Consider the following 16964-nt stretch of genomic DNA (forward strand, 5'->3'; position numbering starts at 1 on the left):
AAGGGGGTGGTGCACTGTACCCGAAGATACTGCCATATCGGGTCAATGCATAGGGCGACGGAAGCAAGCTTCGAAATCGGCCCCCGTTCTCAAAAATCCATTTAATATATGGTCCCCAGATAGGGGACGTATCAGATATTAAACTGATAAGAACAGATACTACACTTGATCTTAGCCAAAAGGCCGAGAAGCGATAACCGTGAAAGGGGCGGGCCCAACAAGGTCCCCTTCATGGGCACTATCACTGCTTGCTGTCAGGGAGGCTGCCAGACAATTTTCCATGCACACTCTGGGCTGGGGGGCAGTCAACCACCAGTACACACAGCAGAACCTAAACCCATACCATTATTGCTAAGCAGCAAGACAGGGGCCCATTGCACTCCCACGGGGCCTTTTTAAATGCAATCCATAACCCGGATTTGCCAGGAACCCTTCTTACTCCTCCTACTTGCATGTGACACTGGGCTTAGGATCTGCATAGGAAACACACACACAAGCACACACCTACCTTTGTTGCCTGCAGATGCCTCCTTGGCTGTCCCCAAACGGTATCAAACCAACACCCACGGGAAGCTGTAAGCATAGAGGACATGCCTGCACCCCATTGGACTTACCTGTGTGGGTTAAATCCGGGTTATTTGACAACCTATGGCGGTGATGGTTCTGCTCAGGCAGAGCAGTGCTGATGCTCCTCATAAAGCTGTCGCTGCTGTGAAGGTTCTAGGTGACATCACAAATCCCTTTGGTTACATACACAACAAAGCTGGGTTGTTGTTGTTTACACTCTGCAAGGCCTGTGGAAGTGAGTGACATCATAGCACTGTAGTTCTGAGGGTTCAAGATGGATGCAACAATCTCCTGTTGCTTCTATGAAGGCCGTAATAGACGACATCACCAAACAGCTCCATAGTCACATACACAGCAAAGGAGAGATGTTGTTTACACCTAGTGATGTCAGTGGTATTGAGTGACATCACAGCACAGTGCTAAGGCTCCTGGGCCTGGACACAGCAGCGGCTGCAATATCTCAACGGAGAATACGTTTATATCTATGTGTGTGTGTGCGCATATATATATATATATATATATATATATATATATATATATATATATTTCTCCGCCGAAATCACTTTTAAACCCATTTCCACCTTTTTTTCCCTTCTCTTCCTCTTACTTTTTTTTCACGTTTTTTTACGTTTTTCTCCTTTTCGCCTCTTTTCTGGGCGTATTATTCTTCTTTTTCTTCTTTTTTTTCGTCTAATGCATACCCCATCAGTGCAGCAATGCTTATTCAATACCGCCAGCAGATGGAGACACTGGGGGATAATTTTCTAAGGATTTATACTGATTTTTCCTGTCTGAATTTGTCGCACAGAAAGTTGCAGGCCAAATATGTGTGACATTTCTGCGACTTTAGCTTCTAGAGCATTTTTACAACATTATACATAGGTGCTGAATACATAAAAAGCGACTGTTCAGCGACAGACAAGTCGCATCGGCTGAAAGTAGGCCAGAATGTCAGTCCATGTTGGAGCAGGTTTAGATACAGTCTAAAGCATAGATCTCAAAGTCTGTGCACAGAATTTAGCAAGGGCCTCGCACCTTCTGATGCATCAGGTAGGTGCACAATAGCATAGCCTAACCCTCTGTACTTTGGTCTATATTGATGCGGGACATAGACAGCCAGCTGATGACCAATCCATTAGTGCAATGGATGGCTGGAAGCATTTGTCTTTGCCTTTGCAATACCACAGAAGCAATGCATGGTCAATGTACAGCAATGACACACCTGTGTGAACAGCCAGGAGACCCCCCCCCCATGTTATGTTACATAGTTACATAGTTAGTACGGTCGAAAAAAGACATATGTCCATCACGTTCAACCAGGGAATTAAGGGGTAGGGGTGTGGCGCGATATTGGGGAAGGGATGAGATTTTATATTTCTTCATAAGCATTAATCTTATTTTGTCAATTAGGAACATTCAGCACCCACCCGCTATCAAGGCAGCTGCCTATCATGTCATGCCCTACCTGCACAGGTGTGCTGGCTACTCAAATGATCCAATTAAGGAGGCCATTTAGTCAGCAGCAGCAGAAGTCCTGTGCCTGGACGCTCCAACAGGGGCCAGACACAAGCAGAAGCAGAAGCAGCAGAAGCAGCAGCAGCATCACCTTTTGTTTTTTGGCTGCAGCAGCAGCAAGGCCCACAGGGCTGGCTAGCTGGCTAGCCAGCAAGCAGGTAGCAATGAAAGTAGGAATCTTTCTTTTTAACCCTGTAAGGGGGTGGTGCACTGTACCCGAAGATACTGCCATATCGGGTCAATGCATAGGGCGACGGAAGCAAGCTTCGAAATCGGCCCCAGTTCTCAAAAATCCATTTAATATATGGTCCCCAGATAGGGGACGTATCAGATATTAAACTGATAAGAACAGATACTACACTTGATCTTAGCCAAAAGGCCGAGAAGCGATAACCGTGAAAGGGGCGGGCCCAACAAGGTCCCCTTCATGGGCACTATCACTGCTTGCTGTCAGGGAGGCTGCCAGACAATTTTCCATGCACACTCTGGGCTGGGGGGCAGTCAACCACCAGTACACACAGCAGAACCTAAACCCATACCATTATTGCTAAGCAGCAAGACAGGGGCCCATTGCACTCCCACGGGGCCTTTTTAAATGCAATCCATAACCCGGATTTGCCAGGAACCCTTCTTACTCCTCCTACTTGCATGTGACACTGGGCTTAGGATCTGCATAGGAAACACACACACAAGCACACACCTACCTTTGTTGCCTGCAGATGCCTCCTTGGCTGTCCCCAAACGGTATCAAACCAACACCCACGGGAAGCTGTAAGCATAGAGGACATGCCTGCACCCCATTGGACTTACCTGTGTGGGTTAAATCCGGGTTATTTGACAACCTATGGCGGTGATGGTTCTGCTCAGGCAGAGCAGTGCTGATGCTCCTCATAAAGCTGTCGCTGCTGTGAAGGTTCTAGGTGACATCACAAATCCCTTTGGTTACATACACAACAAAGCTGGGTTGTTGTTGTTTACACTCTGCAAGGCCTGTGGAAGTGAGTGACATCATAGCACTGTAGTTCTGAGGGTTCAAGATGGATGCAACAATCTCCTGTTGCTTCTATGAAGGCCGTAATAGACGACATCACCAAACAGCTCCATAGTCACATACACAGCAAAGGAGAGATGTTGTTTACACCTAGTGATGTCAGTGGTATTGAGTGACATCACAGCACAGTGCTAAGGCTCCTGGGCCTGGACACAGCAGCGGCTGCAATATCTCAACGGAGAATACGTTTATATCTATGTGTGTGTGTGCGCATATATATATATATATATATATATATATATATATATATATATATATATATATATTTCTCCGCCGAAATCACTTTTAAACCCATTTCCACCTTTTTTTCCCTTCTCTTCCTCTTACTTTTTTTTCACGTTTTTTTACGTTTTTCTCCTTTTCGCCTCTTTTCTGGGCGTATTATTCTTCTTTTTCTTCTTTTTTTTCGTCTAATGCATACCCCATCAGTGCAGCAATGCTTATTCAATACCGCCAGCAGATGGAGACACTGGGGGATAATTTTCTAAGGATTTATACTGATTTTTCCTGTCTGAATTTGTCGCACAGAAAGTTGCAGGCCAAATATGTGTGACATTTCTGCGACTTTAGCTTCTAGAGCATTTTTACAACATTATACATAGGTGCTGAATACATAAAAAGCGACTGTTCAGCGACAGACAAGTCGCATCGGCTGAAAGTAGGCCAGAATGTCAGTCCATGTTGGAGCAGGTTTAGATACAGTCTAAAGCATAGATCTCAAAGTCTGTGCACAGAATTTAGCAAGGGCCTCGCACCTTCTGATGCATCAGGTAGGTGCACAATAGCATAGCCTAACCCTCTGTACTTTGGTCTATATTGATGCGGGACATAGACAGCCAGCTGATGACCAATCCATTAGTGCAATGGATGGCTGGAAGCATTTGTCTTTGCCTTTGCAATACCACAGAAGCAATGCATGGTCAATGTACAGCAATGACACACCTGTGTGAACAGCCAGGAGACCCCCCCCCCCCCCCCCCCCCATGTTATGTTACATAGTTACATAGTTAGTACGGTCGAAAAAAGACATATGTCCATCACGTTCAACCAGGGAATTAAGGGGTAGGGGTGTGGCGCGATATTGGGGAAGGGATGAGATTTTATATTTCTTCATAAGCATTAATCTTATTTTGTCAATTAGGAACATTCAGCACCCACCCGCTATCAAGGCAGCTGCCTATCATGTCATGCCCTACCTGCACAGGTGTGCTGGCTACTCAAATGATCCAATTAAGGAGGCCATTTAGTCAGCAGCAGCAGAAGTCCTGTGCCTGGACGCTCCAACAGGGGCCAGACACAAGCAGAAGCAGAAGCAGCAGAAGCAGCAGCAGCACCACCTTTTGTTTTTTGGCTGCAGCAGCAGCAAGGCCCACAGGGCTGGCTAGCTGGCTAGCCAGCAAGCAGGTAGCAATGAAAGTAGGAATCTTTCTTTTTAACCCTGTAAGGGGGTGGTGCACTGTACCCGAAGATACTGCCATATCGGGTCAATGCATAGGGCGACGGAAGCAAGCTTCGAAATCGGCCCCCGTTCTCAAAAATCCATTTAATATATGGTCCCCAGATAGGGGACGTATCAGATATTAAACTGATAAGAACAGATACTACACTTGATCTTAGCCAAAAGGCCGAGAAGCGATAACCGTGAAAGGGGCGGGCCCAACAAGGTCCCCTTCATGGGCACTATCACTGCTTGCTGTCAGGGAGGCTGCCAGACAATTTTCCATGCACACTCTGGGCTGGGGGGCAGTCAACCACCAGTACACACAGCAGAACCTAAACCCATACCATTATTGCTAAGCAGCAAGACAGGGGCCCATTGCACTCCCACGGGGCCTTTTTAAATGCAATCCATAACCCGGATTTGCCAGGAACCCTTCTTACTCCTCCTACTTGCATGTGACACTGGGCTTAGGATCTGCATAGGAAACACACACACAAGCACACACCTACCTTTGTTGCCTGCAGATGCCTCCTTGGCTGTCCCCAAACGGTATCAAACCAACACCCACGGGAAGCTGTAAGCATAGAGGACATGCCTGCACCCCATTGGACTTACCTGTGTGGGTTAAATCCGGGTTATTTGACAACCTATGGCGGTGATGGTTCTGCTCAGGCAGAGCAGTGCTGATGCTCCTCATAAAGCTGTCGCTGCTGTGAAGGTTCTAGGTGACATCACAAATCCCTTTGGTTACATACACAACAAAGCTGGGTTGTTGTTGTTTACACTCTGCAAGGCCTGTGGAAGTGAGTGACATCATAGCACTGTAGTTCTGAGGGTTCAAGATGGATGCAACAATCTCCTGTTGCTTCTATGAAGGCCGTAATAGACGACATCACCAAACAGCTCCATAGTCACATACACAGCAAAGGAGAGATGTTGTTTACACCTAGTGATGTCAGTGGTATTGAGTGACATCACAGCACAGTGCTAAGGCTCCTGGGCCTGGACACAGCAGCGGCTGCAATATCTCAACGGAGAATACGTTTATATCTATGTGTGTGTGTGCGCATATATATATATATATATATATATATATATATATATATATATTTCTCCGCCGAAATCACTTTTAAACCCATTTCCACCTTTTTTTCCCTTCTCTTCCTCTTACTTTTTTTTCACGTTTTTTTACGTTTTTCTCCTTTTCGCCTCTTTTCTGGGCGTATTATTCTTCTTTTTCTTCTTTTTTTTCGTCTAATGCATACCCCATCAGTGCAGCAATGCTTATTCAATACCGCCAGCAGATGGAGACACTGGGGGATAATTTTCTAAGGATTTATACTGATTTTTCCTGTCTGAATTTGTCGCACAGAAAGTTGCAGGCCAAATATGTGTGACATTTCTGCGACTTTAGCTTCTAGAGCATTTTTACAACATTATACATAGGTGCTGAATACATAAAAAGCGACTGTTCAGCGACAGACAAGTCGCATCGGCTGAAAGTAGGCCAGAATGTCAGTCCATGTTGGAGCAGGTTTAGATACAGTCTAAAGCATAGATCTCAAAGTCTGTGCACAGAATTTAGCAAGGGCCTCGCACCTTCTGATGCATCAGGTAGGTGCACAATAGCATAGCCTAACCCTCTGTACTTTGGTCTATATTGATGCGGGACATAGACAGCCAGCTGATGACCAATCCATTAGTGCAATGGATGGCTGGAAGCATTTGTCTTTGCCTTTGCAATACCACAGAAGCAATGCATGGTCAATGTACAGCAATGACACACCTGTGTGAACAGCCAGGAGACCCCCCCCCCCCATGTTATGTTACATAGTTACATAGTTAGTACGATCGAAAAAAGACATATGTCCATCACGTTCAACCAGGGAATTAAGGGGTAGGGGTGTGGCGCGATATTGGGGAAGGGATGAGATTTTATATTTCTTCATAAGCATTAATCTTATTTTGTCAATTAGGAACATTCAGCACCCACCCGCTATCAAGGCAGCTGCCTATCATGTCATGCCCTACCTGCACAGGTGTGCTGGCTACTCAAATGATCCAATTAAGGAGGCCATTTAGTCAGCAGCAGCAGAAGTCCTGTGCCTGGACGCTCCAACAGGGGCCAGACACAAGCAGAAGCAGAAGCAGCAGAAGCAGCAGCAGCACCACCTTTTGTTTTTTGGCTGCAGCAGCAGCAAGGCCCACAGGGCTGGCTAGCTGGCTAGCCAGCAAGCAGGTAGCAATGAAAGTAGGAATCTTTCTTTTTAACCCTGTAAGGGGGTGGTGCACTGTACCCGAAGATACTGCCATATCGGGTCAATGCATAGGGCGACGGAAGCAAGCTTCGAAATCGGCCCCCGTTCTCAAAAATCCATTTAATATATGGTCCCCAGATAGGGGACGTATCAGATATTAAACTGATAAGAACAGATTTTTTACATTTTTATTGAAAAAACTCAAAAACTTAAATACATCACAAGAAATTTTTACAATATATCAAATACTGTTTTCCATAAATGTAAATTCCACATAGCTAATGCTTTTTTCTGCCCATATCTCTTTTTATCAATTAAATAGTACAAGTAAACTTCACTGTATATCATCTTCAAACATTCTTTTTCACAAATAAAATCTCTTTTGAAGACAAGGATATTACGAACTTTCCATAATACATTTTTTGTACAGTTGATAAAAATCCACAAAATTCTCTCTTTTTCTTTCGTAACTCCATCACTTTTGCCATATAAAACAACTTCATGATTTAAAACTTTTAGACCTGTTAGGAATTTCAATAAAGAACCAATTAGTCTAAAAACCTTTTGTGCAAAATAACAATTCCAGAAAAGGTGCAAAACAGTTTCATCTATATTGCAATTTTCCCGGGGACAGACACATACAGCATTTAGACCTCTTCTATATTGGAAAAATCTTACCGGAAGACACTCATGGATAATCATCCATGCTAAATCCTTGTGCTCATTAAAAAGATATGGCTCGTTTACCTTTTTCCATATTTGTACACACCTATTATAAGAAAAATTAGAGACCATACATATTTCTTCTTGCAAATTTAACTGTACTTCTATCTTGCGAGCATCCCTCAAGGTTAACAAGTCAAAGTCTTTAAGGTTATACATACGTATAATTTTTTCTAAGATGGCATAATGTTTAGGCGGAGTTAAAAGTACAGGAGAAGATAATGATAAAAACACCCATTCTCTTTTTCTAAAAATATGTCCCGCAGAGTACTTTAAAAAACAGGACCATACACTTTTCATAAAAAGTCCCCTAAAACACCAACTAAAAAACCTTAAGTATAAAAATTTTCTAATACAGGGAACCTGTTTTCCTCCATTTTTTTGTGACTTATACATAGTATCTCTTTTTAATTTTTCTGCTTTAGAACTCCATAGAAACTCAAAGAGAATCCTCTGAAGTTGCCTAGACATAAGTTCATTAGGAGGATAAATCATATTTAAATAGAGCATAATGGGTATTAGCATAGCCTTAATCACCAAAATTTTACCTTCTAAGGATAATTTCCTAAGGGACCAAAAGTCTACCTTTTTCTTTACCTTTTCTTTTACCATTAGCCAACTTTCCTCACCATTGTTATTTTTATCAAAGATGACTCCAAGGATTTTTATTTTTTCTGACTGTAATTTTAGGTTTGGTATTTGCACGTTTTCCCATTTACCTATATAAAAACAGTCACATTTAGATAAATTAAGTTTAAAAGCAGAAGCTTTACAAAAGAAATCAGTAACATCAACAACTCTTTGTAAAGAGAAGGCACTTTCACAAAAAACATTAATATCATCCATATAGCCACACACTTTAAGGGTGGCATTATTACCTCCAGGAACTGGCACTCCTTTTATTATTTTATCATTCCTTATTAAGTTTAACAGAGGTTCTATTGCACATATAAACAGTATAGGAGACAGAGGGCAGCCTTGCTTTACCCCTGATGATAAATTAATAAAATCTGTAAGGAAACCATTTATTAAAATCCTGCTAAAAGAACCTTTATATAAGAGAGCAATTTGCTTAATAAATATGTTAGGAAAACCCATGCGTTGTAAAACCATCCATAAAAAACAATGTGATACTCTATCGAACGCTTTATGAAAATCTAGAGATAGAATGGCTAGATTTTGATTCCGCTCTTGCTGATACCATATGACGTCCCTAATAGCATTTAAAGGTTCAGCTACACTCCTTCCTGGGACACCACATACCTGATCCACATGGATGACCTTGTACAAAAACGGCTTCATTCTGTTAACAAAAATTTTTGACATAATCTTATAATCAACATTAAGAAGCGTAATTGGTCTCCAATTTTCTAAGCTGTTCCTATCCCCCTTTTTGGGGATCAGAGACACTATACCACTCCTCCAAGATAAAGGTAGAACATCAGAATTAAAAGCCTCCTTAAAAATATTAAGCAAATCATCTTTAAAAATCTCCCAAAAGGTTTTATAAAACTCTACAGGAAGTCCATCAGAACCTGGTGTTTTACCTGTGGATAAACTTTTAGCAGCAATTTCTAATTCTTGGCATCTTACTTCTGTGCAAAGTGCATCTTGGTCCTCCTTACTTAAACCACAATCTAAAGTGCTTAGGAGAAAATTAGCAGCAGATATATCAATGGGTTTCTCATTAAACAGATCTTGATAAAAGGATTTAGCTTTGGATAACATTCCTACATTAGTAGTTTCATCCTCAATGTTAATCATTAACTTTTTTGTTTCCATTACCTTTTTAAAAAAGAATCTTGTACACTTTTCATCCTTCTCTTTACATTCAACTTTGGAGTTAAAAATTATTTCTTTCCCTTTGTTAGTTATAGCCTTCTGAATATCACTTTTAACACTTAAAATCAGATCGTCTACATATACACCCAGCTCTTTGAGTTGATAATAGGTTTGTAGTTTTGTGTTAAGATCTCTATACCATTTCAATTTCTCTTTTGTTTTTTTAACACCCATCTTAATAAAATACTCTTTAAATTTTACCTTGCAGAATTCCCACCATGCTAAAAGAGAATTAAAATTAGTCCTTGAGTTCTGCAATTTTTTAAAAAGATAGATAAAATTACATTTAATTTCTTCATCTTCAAGCAAAGAGACATTCAGACGCCAGACTCCTTTGGCTCTGCAAACCCCATCAAACTTACATGTAGCAGATAAAATCTTATGATCTGAAAAAAAGGTAGAAGTCAATTGCATATTCCCATAAAATGCAAATCCAGAAGCAAAAATATAATCAATCCTTGACATATAAAGGCTATTCCCCCAGGTATACCCAGGGTCATTAGGGAAAGAGGTTCTCCACAAATCTTTTAAATTAAAATCAACTATAAAATCCTTTAGTTGTTTTTCAGTCTTATCTTTCCTTTGTTCAGATCCTCCAGCCCGCTCCTCTCCTGCCATTATACAATTAAAATCACCAGCGATGATAAGCGGGGATGAACCCGGTAAATAAAACTGAATTTTCTCTAATAAATCAGATCTTTCATCCTTATCTGGAGAGGCATATACATTTAAAAGTCTCATATTCATGTCATTATAAATAATATGAACGAGCAGGGCTCTACCGGGTACAATGTCTGTGAAGGAGGTAACTTTATACTCACTGCTCTTGAACAGTATGCCAACACCAGTCACTTTCCTCTCATTATCCCCTGACCACACAGACGGGCCAAGAGTCCATTCAGATCTCAAAGATGAATAATTGATATCATAATCAATGGCACATTCCTGTAAAAATAAAATGTCTGTAGGCAAAGAAGACAAGAAAGAAAATAAAGCAGCCCTCCTCTCTGGGCTCTTCAAACTCCTCACATTGAAGGAGGAGATATTAACACTTGGTAGCTCCTGGGTCATTCATTATCCTCAGACAAAGAACCCCAATCTGTAGGTGGTGACACAAATTCCTCAATATTAACAGGGTCGGATGCTGTTATAACCTTTTGGCAGACAATCTCCACGTTCCCCTCGTCCGCACTAACTCGACCACTCCTTTTGATGTTAAGGCCCTTTTCCTCTTTCCGGTCTCTGCTTTTCCTCTTTCGCCGTTCTTCTACATCCATCTCCTCTGTATCCCTTCTGGGCGGTCCAGGACCCTCAACTTCCATGAGAGGAGAACCCCTCACTTCTGTCTCAGGTCCCACGACCTTCCCCGGGGACACAATGCTTTTGGAGACATGAGCCACAGCAGGTATCACAGGAATTCCGGTAGCAGAAGACTCAGGCATCACTTTCAGGGTGTGGGTCTTAGGCACAGGCACAGCATCCATGGAGCTCTTCCTCATCGAGGGACCAGCCGACGTAGCCACAATATTGGCCCAGGAGCGTTGAGGACAATCCTTAAAAGCGTGTCCTTTCTGCTTACACACATTACACAGAATCTCATTTTGACAGTCCAAAGTGGTGTGGCCTTTTTGGCCACATCTTTTGCAAATAACCACTTCCTCTTTGCAAGATTCTTGTGTATGACCATATTCATGGCATTTCCTGCAATAATACGGCATCCCAGGGTAGAATAAATAGCCACGTTTACGCCCAATTAAAAAATTTGCAGGTGGGCGACACAGACCTCCAATTCCTCTCACATCTTCTCTGAACTTAACAGCAAACTTATGCTTTCCAGTCCAAAAGTCCATTGCATTCATTATTTTATGAGAGTATTTGACTTCCGCACAATATTGGTTTAAAAATAAGACAATGTCTCTTATATCCACGTATGGATCGTGCATAGTAACCACCAGTGGAACATCGCCATTAGAATATAGAGCAATGAAAACAAGTCCTTTCATATCCTCCTCATTGGCAAGCTCCCGAACTTTCTCAAACATATGGTCACATGCAGATGCGGAAGTCAAGGTAAGAATGAAAAGTCCTTTACCTGGGTCTTTTAGGCAAAACACATCTTCTCTCTGAATGTGCAATAAATCCAGCATAATTCTCTTCACAAAAAATTCCAAAGTCATCTTCTCCTTTTTCTCCTCATCCACTTCAATACGGAAGGTGTTCTTAATCCGAGTTTCAGTATGCGCAGCAAACCTAAGGGTCGCCATGGGGGATCGCCTTCCCGTTCTTTGTAAGTCCTCCTCCTATAGCAGCATGAGGCTTAAGACGGCTAAAAAACCGCCGATGCCTCAAGGCCGAAGGTTCGACGAACTCAGAGCCCCTTGACAAGATACAAGATCTTAGCCAAAAGGCCGAGAAGCGATAACCGTGAAAGGGGCGGGCCCAACAAGGTCCCCTTCATGGGCACTATCACTGCTTGCTGTCAGGGAGGCTGCCAGACAATTTTCCATGCACACTCTGGGCTGGGGGGCAGTCAACCACCAGTACACACAGCAGAACCTAAACCCATACCATTATTGCTAAGCAGCAAGACAGGGGCCCATTGCACTCCCACGGGGCCTTTTTAAATGCAATCCATAACCCGGATTTGCCAGGAACCCTTCTTACTCCTCCTACTTGCATGTGACACTGGGCTTAGGATCTGCATAGGAAACACACACACAAGCACACACCTACCTTTGTTGCCTGCAGATGCCTCCTTGGCTGTCCCCAAACGGTATCAAACCAACACCCACGGGAAGCTGTAAGCATAGAGGACATGCCTGCACCCCATTGGACTTACCTGTGTGGGTTAAATCCGGGTTATTTGACAACCTATGGCGGTGATGGTTCTGCTCAGGCAGAGCAGTGCTGATGCTCCTCATAAAGCTGTCGCTGCTGTGAAGGTTCTAGGTGACATCACAATCCCTATGGTTACATACACAACAAAGCTGGGTTGTTGTTGTTTACACTCTGCAAGGCCTGTGGAAGTGAGTGACATCATAGCACTGTAGTTCTGAGGGTTCTAGATGGATGCAACAATCTCCTGTTGCTTCTATGAAGGCCATAATAGACGACATCACCAAACAGCTCCATAGTCACATACACAGCAAAGGAGAGATGTTGTTTACACCTAGTGATGTCAGTGGTATTGAGTGACATCACAGCACAGTGCTAAGGCTCCTGGGCCTGGACACAGCAGCGGCTGCAATATCTCAACGGAGAATACGTTTATATATATGTGTGTGTGTGCGCGTATATATATATATATATATATATATATATATATATATATATATATATTTCTCCGCCGAAATCACTTTTAAACCCATTTCCACCTTTTTTTCCCTTCTCTTCCTCTTACTTTTTTTTCACGTTTTTTTACGTTTTTCTCCTTTTCGCCTCTTTTCTGGGCGTATTATTCTTCTTTTTCTTCTTTTTTTTCGTCTAATGCATACCCCATCAGTGCAGCAATGCTTATTCAATACCGCCAGCAGATGGAGACACTGGGGGATAATTTTCTAAGGATTTATACTGATTTTTCCTGTCTGAATTTGTCGCACAGAAAGTTGCAGGCCAAATATGTGTGACATTTCTGCGACTTTAGCTTCTAGAGCATTTTTACAACATTATACATAGGTGCTGAATACATAAAAAGCGACTGTTCAGCGACAGACAAGTCGCATCGGCTGAAAGTAGGCCAGAATGTCAGTCCATGTTGGAGCAGGTTTAGATACAGTCTAAAGCATAGATCTCAAAGTCTGTGCACAGAATTTAGCAAGGGCCTCGCACCTTCTGATGCATCAGGTAGGTGCACTATAGCATAGCCTAACCCTCTGTACTTTGGTCTATATTGATGCGGGACATAGACAGCCAGCTGATGACCAATCCATTAGTGCAATGGATGGCTGGAAGCATTTGTCTTTGCCTTTGCAATACCACAGAAGCAATGCATGGTCAATGTACAGCAATGACACACCTGTGTGAACAGCCAGGAGACCCCCCCATGTTATGTTACATAGTTACATAGTTAGTACGGTCGAAAAAAGACATATGTCCATCAAGTTCAACCAGGGAATTAAGGGGTAGGGGTGTGGCGCGATATTGGGGAAGGGATAAGATTTTATATTTCTTCATAAGCATTAATCTTATTTTGTCAATTAGGAACATTCAGCACCCACCCGCTATCAAGGCAGCTGCCTATCATGTCATGCCCTACCTGCACAGGTGTGCTGGCTACTCAAATGATCCAATTAAGGAGGCCATTTAGTCAGCAGCAGCAGAAGTCCTGTGCCTGGACGCTCCAACAGCGGCCAGACACAAGCAGAAGCAGCAGAAGCAGCAGCAGCACCACCTTTTGTTTTTTGGCTGCAGCAGCAGCAGCAGCAGCAGCAAGGCCCACAGGGCTGGCTAGCTGGCTAGCCAGCAAGCAGGTAGCAATGAAAGTAGGAATCTTTCTTTTTAACCCTGTAAGGGGGTGGTGCACTGTACCCGAAGATACTGCCATATCGGGTCAATGCATAGGGCGACGGAAGCAAGCTTCGAAATCGGCCCCCGTTCTCAAAAATCCATTTAATATATGGTCCCCAGATAGGGGACGTATCAGATATTAAACTGATAAGAACAGATACTACACTTGATCTTAGCCAAAAGGCCGAGAAGCGATAACCGTGAAAGGGGCGGGCCCAACAAGGTCCCCTTCATGGGCACTATCACTGCTTGCTGTCAGGGAGGCTGCCAGACAATTTTCCATGCACACTCTGGGCTGGGGGGCAGTCAACCACCAGTACACACAGCAGAACCTAAACCCATACCATTATTGCTAAGCAGCAAGACAGGGGCCCATTGCACTCCCACGGGGCCTTTTTAAATGCAATCCATAACCCGGATTTGCCAGGAACCCTTCTTACTCCTCCTACTTGCATGTGACACTGGGCTTAGGATCTGCATAGGAAACACACACACAAGCACACACCTACCTTTGTTGCCTGCAGATGCCTCCTTGGCTGTCCCCAAACGGTATCAAACCAACACCCACGGGAAGCTGTAAGCATAGAGGACATGCCTGCACCCCATTGGACTTACCTGTGTGGGTTAAATCCGGGTTATTTGACAACCTATGGCGGTGATGGTTCTGCTCAGGCAGAGCAGTGCTGATGCTCCTCATAAAGCTGTCGCTGCTGTGAAGGTTCTAGGTGACATCACAATCCCTATGGTTACATACACAACAAAGCTGGGTTGTTGTTGTTTACACTCTGCAAGGCCTGTGGAAGTGAGTGACATCATAGCACTGTAGTTCTGAGGGTTCTAGATGGATGCAACAATCTCCTGTTGCTTCTATGAAGGCCATAATAGACGACATCACCAAACAGCTCCATAGTCACATACACAGCAAAGGAGAGATGTTGTTTACACCTAGTGATGTCAGTGGTATTGAGTGACATCACAGCACAGTGCTAAGGCTCCTGGGCCTGGACACAGCAGCGGCTGCAATATCTCAACGGAGAATACGTTTATATATATGTGTGTGTGTGCGCGTATATATATATATATATATATATTTCTCCGCCGAAATCACTTTTAAACCCATTTCCACCTTTTTTTCCCTTCTCTTCCTCTTACTTTTTTTTCACGTTTTTTTACGTTTTTCTCCTTTTCGCCTCTTTTCTGGGCGTATTATTCTTCTTTTTCTTCTTTTTTTTTCGTCTAATGCATACCCCATCAGTGCAGCAATGCTTATTCAATACCGCCAGCAGATGGAGACACTGGGGGATAATTTTCTAAGGATTTATACTGATTTTTCCTGTCTGAATTTGTCGCACAGAAAGTTGCAGGCCAAATATGTGTGACATTTCTGCGACTTTAGCTTCTAGAGCATTTTTACAACATTATACATAGGTGCTGAATACATAAAAAGCGACTGTTCAGCGACAGACAAGTCGCATCGGCTGAAAGTAGGCCAGAATGTCAGTCCATGTTGGAGCAGGTTTAGATACAGTCTAAAGCATAGATCTCAAAGTCTGTGCACAGAATTTAGCAAGGGCCTCGCACCTTCTGATGCATCAGGTAGGTGCACTATAGCATAGCCTAACCCTCTGTACTTTGGTCTATATTGATGCGGGACATAGACAGCCAGCTGATGACCAATCCATTAGTGCAATGGATGGCTGGAAGCATTTGTCTTTGCCTTTGCAATACCACAGAAGCAATGCATGGTCAATGTACAGCAATGACACACCTGTGTGAACAGCCAGGAGACCCCCCCATGTTATGTTACATAGTTACATAGTTAGTACGGTCGAAAAAAGACATATGTCCATCAAGTTCAACCAGGGAATTAAGGGGTAGGGGTGTGGCGCGATATTGGGGAAGGGATGAGATTTTATATTTCTTCATAAGCATTAATCTTATTTTGTCAATTAGGAACATTCAGCACCCACCCGCTATCAAGGCAGCTGCCTATCATGTCATGCCCTACCTGCACAGGTGTGCTGGCTACTCAAATGATCCAATTAAGGAGGCCATTTAGTCAGCAGCAGCAGAAGTCCTGTGCCTGGACGCTCCAACAGCGGCCAGACACAAGCAGAAGCAGCAGAAGCAGCAGCAGCACCACCTTTTGTTTTTTGGCTGCAGCAGCAGCAGCAGCAGCAGCAGCAGCAAGGCCCACAGGGCTGGCTAGCTGGCTAGCCAGCAAGCAGGTAGCAATGAAAGTAGGAATCTTTCTTTTTAACCCTGTAAGGGGGTGGTGCACTGTACCCGAAGATACTGCCATATCGGGTCAATGCATAGGGCGACGGAAGCAAGCTTCGAAATCGGCCCCCGTTCTCAAAAATCCATTTAATATATGGTCCCCAGATAGGGGACGTATCAGATATTAAACTGATAAGAACAGATACTACACTTGATCTTAGCCAAAAGGCCGAGAAGCGATAACCGTGAAAGGGGCGGGCCCAACAAGGTCCCCTTCATGGGCACTATCACTGCTTGCTGTCAGGGAGGCTGCCAGACAATTTTCCATGCACACTCTGGGCTGGGGGGCAGTCAACCACCAGTACACACAGCAGAACCTAAACCCATACCATTATTGCTAAGCAGCAAGACAGGGGCCCATTGCACTCCCACGGGGCCTTTTTAAATGCAATCCATAACCCGGATTTGCCAGGAACCCTTCTTACTCCTCCTACTTGCATGTGACACTGGGCTTAGGATCTGCATAGGAAACACACACACAAGCACACACCTACCTTTGTTGCCTGCAGATGCCTCCTTGGCTGTCCCCAAACGGTATCAAACCAACACCCACGGGAAGCTGTAAGCATAGAGGACATGCCTGCACCCCATTGGACTTACCTGTGTGGGTTAAATCCGGGTTATTTGACAACCTATGGCGGTGATGGTTCTGCTCAGGCAGAGCAGTGCTGATGCTCCTCATAAAGCTGTCGCTGCTGTGAAGGTTCTAGGTGACATCACAATCCCTATGGTTACATACACAACAAAGCTGGGTTGTTGTTGTTTACACTCTGCAAGGCCT

At 43.6% G+C, this 16964-nt stretch overlaps 6 non-coding genes across 6 annotated transcripts; all 6 read right to left on the minus strand.

Moving 5' to 3' along the window:
* Window positions 1-4: 4 nt before the first annotated feature.
* LOC130332567 (U2 spliceosomal RNA) lies at window positions 5-195 on the minus strand. Its single transcript, XR_008875238.1, has one exon. It is a non-coding gene; the product is annotated as a U2 spliceosomal RNA (small nuclear RNA).
* Window positions 196-2282: 2087 nt separating this feature from the next.
* Window positions 2283-2473, minus strand: LOC130332549 (U2 spliceosomal RNA). The gene has a single exon (XR_008875222.1). It is a non-coding gene; the product is annotated as a U2 spliceosomal RNA (small nuclear RNA).
* A 2106-nt stretch (window positions 2474-4579) lies between these two features.
* Window positions 4580-4770, minus strand: LOC130332568 (U2 spliceosomal RNA). The gene has a single exon (XR_008875239.1). It is a non-coding gene; the product is annotated as a U2 spliceosomal RNA (small nuclear RNA).
* Window positions 4771-6855: 2085 nt separating this feature from the next.
* LOC130332516 (U2 spliceosomal RNA) lies at window positions 6856-7047 on the minus strand. The gene has a single exon (XR_008875200.1). It is a non-coding gene; the product is annotated as a U2 spliceosomal RNA (small nuclear RNA).
* A 6861-nt stretch (window positions 7048-13908) lies between these two features.
* LOC130332570 (U2 spliceosomal RNA) lies at window positions 13909-14099 on the minus strand. The gene has a single exon (XR_008875240.1). It is a non-coding gene; the product is annotated as a U2 spliceosomal RNA (small nuclear RNA).
* A 2074-nt stretch (window positions 14100-16173) lies between these two features.
* Window positions 16174-16364, minus strand: LOC130332571 (U2 spliceosomal RNA). The gene has a single exon (XR_008875241.1). It is a non-coding gene; the product is annotated as a U2 spliceosomal RNA (small nuclear RNA).
* Window positions 16365-16964: the final 600 nt, after the last annotated feature.

Source organism: Hyla sarda, unplaced genomic scaffold (assembly GCF_029499605.1).
Source record: "Hyla sarda isolate aHylSar1 unplaced genomic scaffold, aHylSar1.hap1 scaffold_379, whole genome shotgun sequence".
Classification (NCBI taxonomy): Eukaryota; Metazoa; Chordata; class Amphibia; order Anura; family Hylidae; genus Hyla; species Hyla sarda.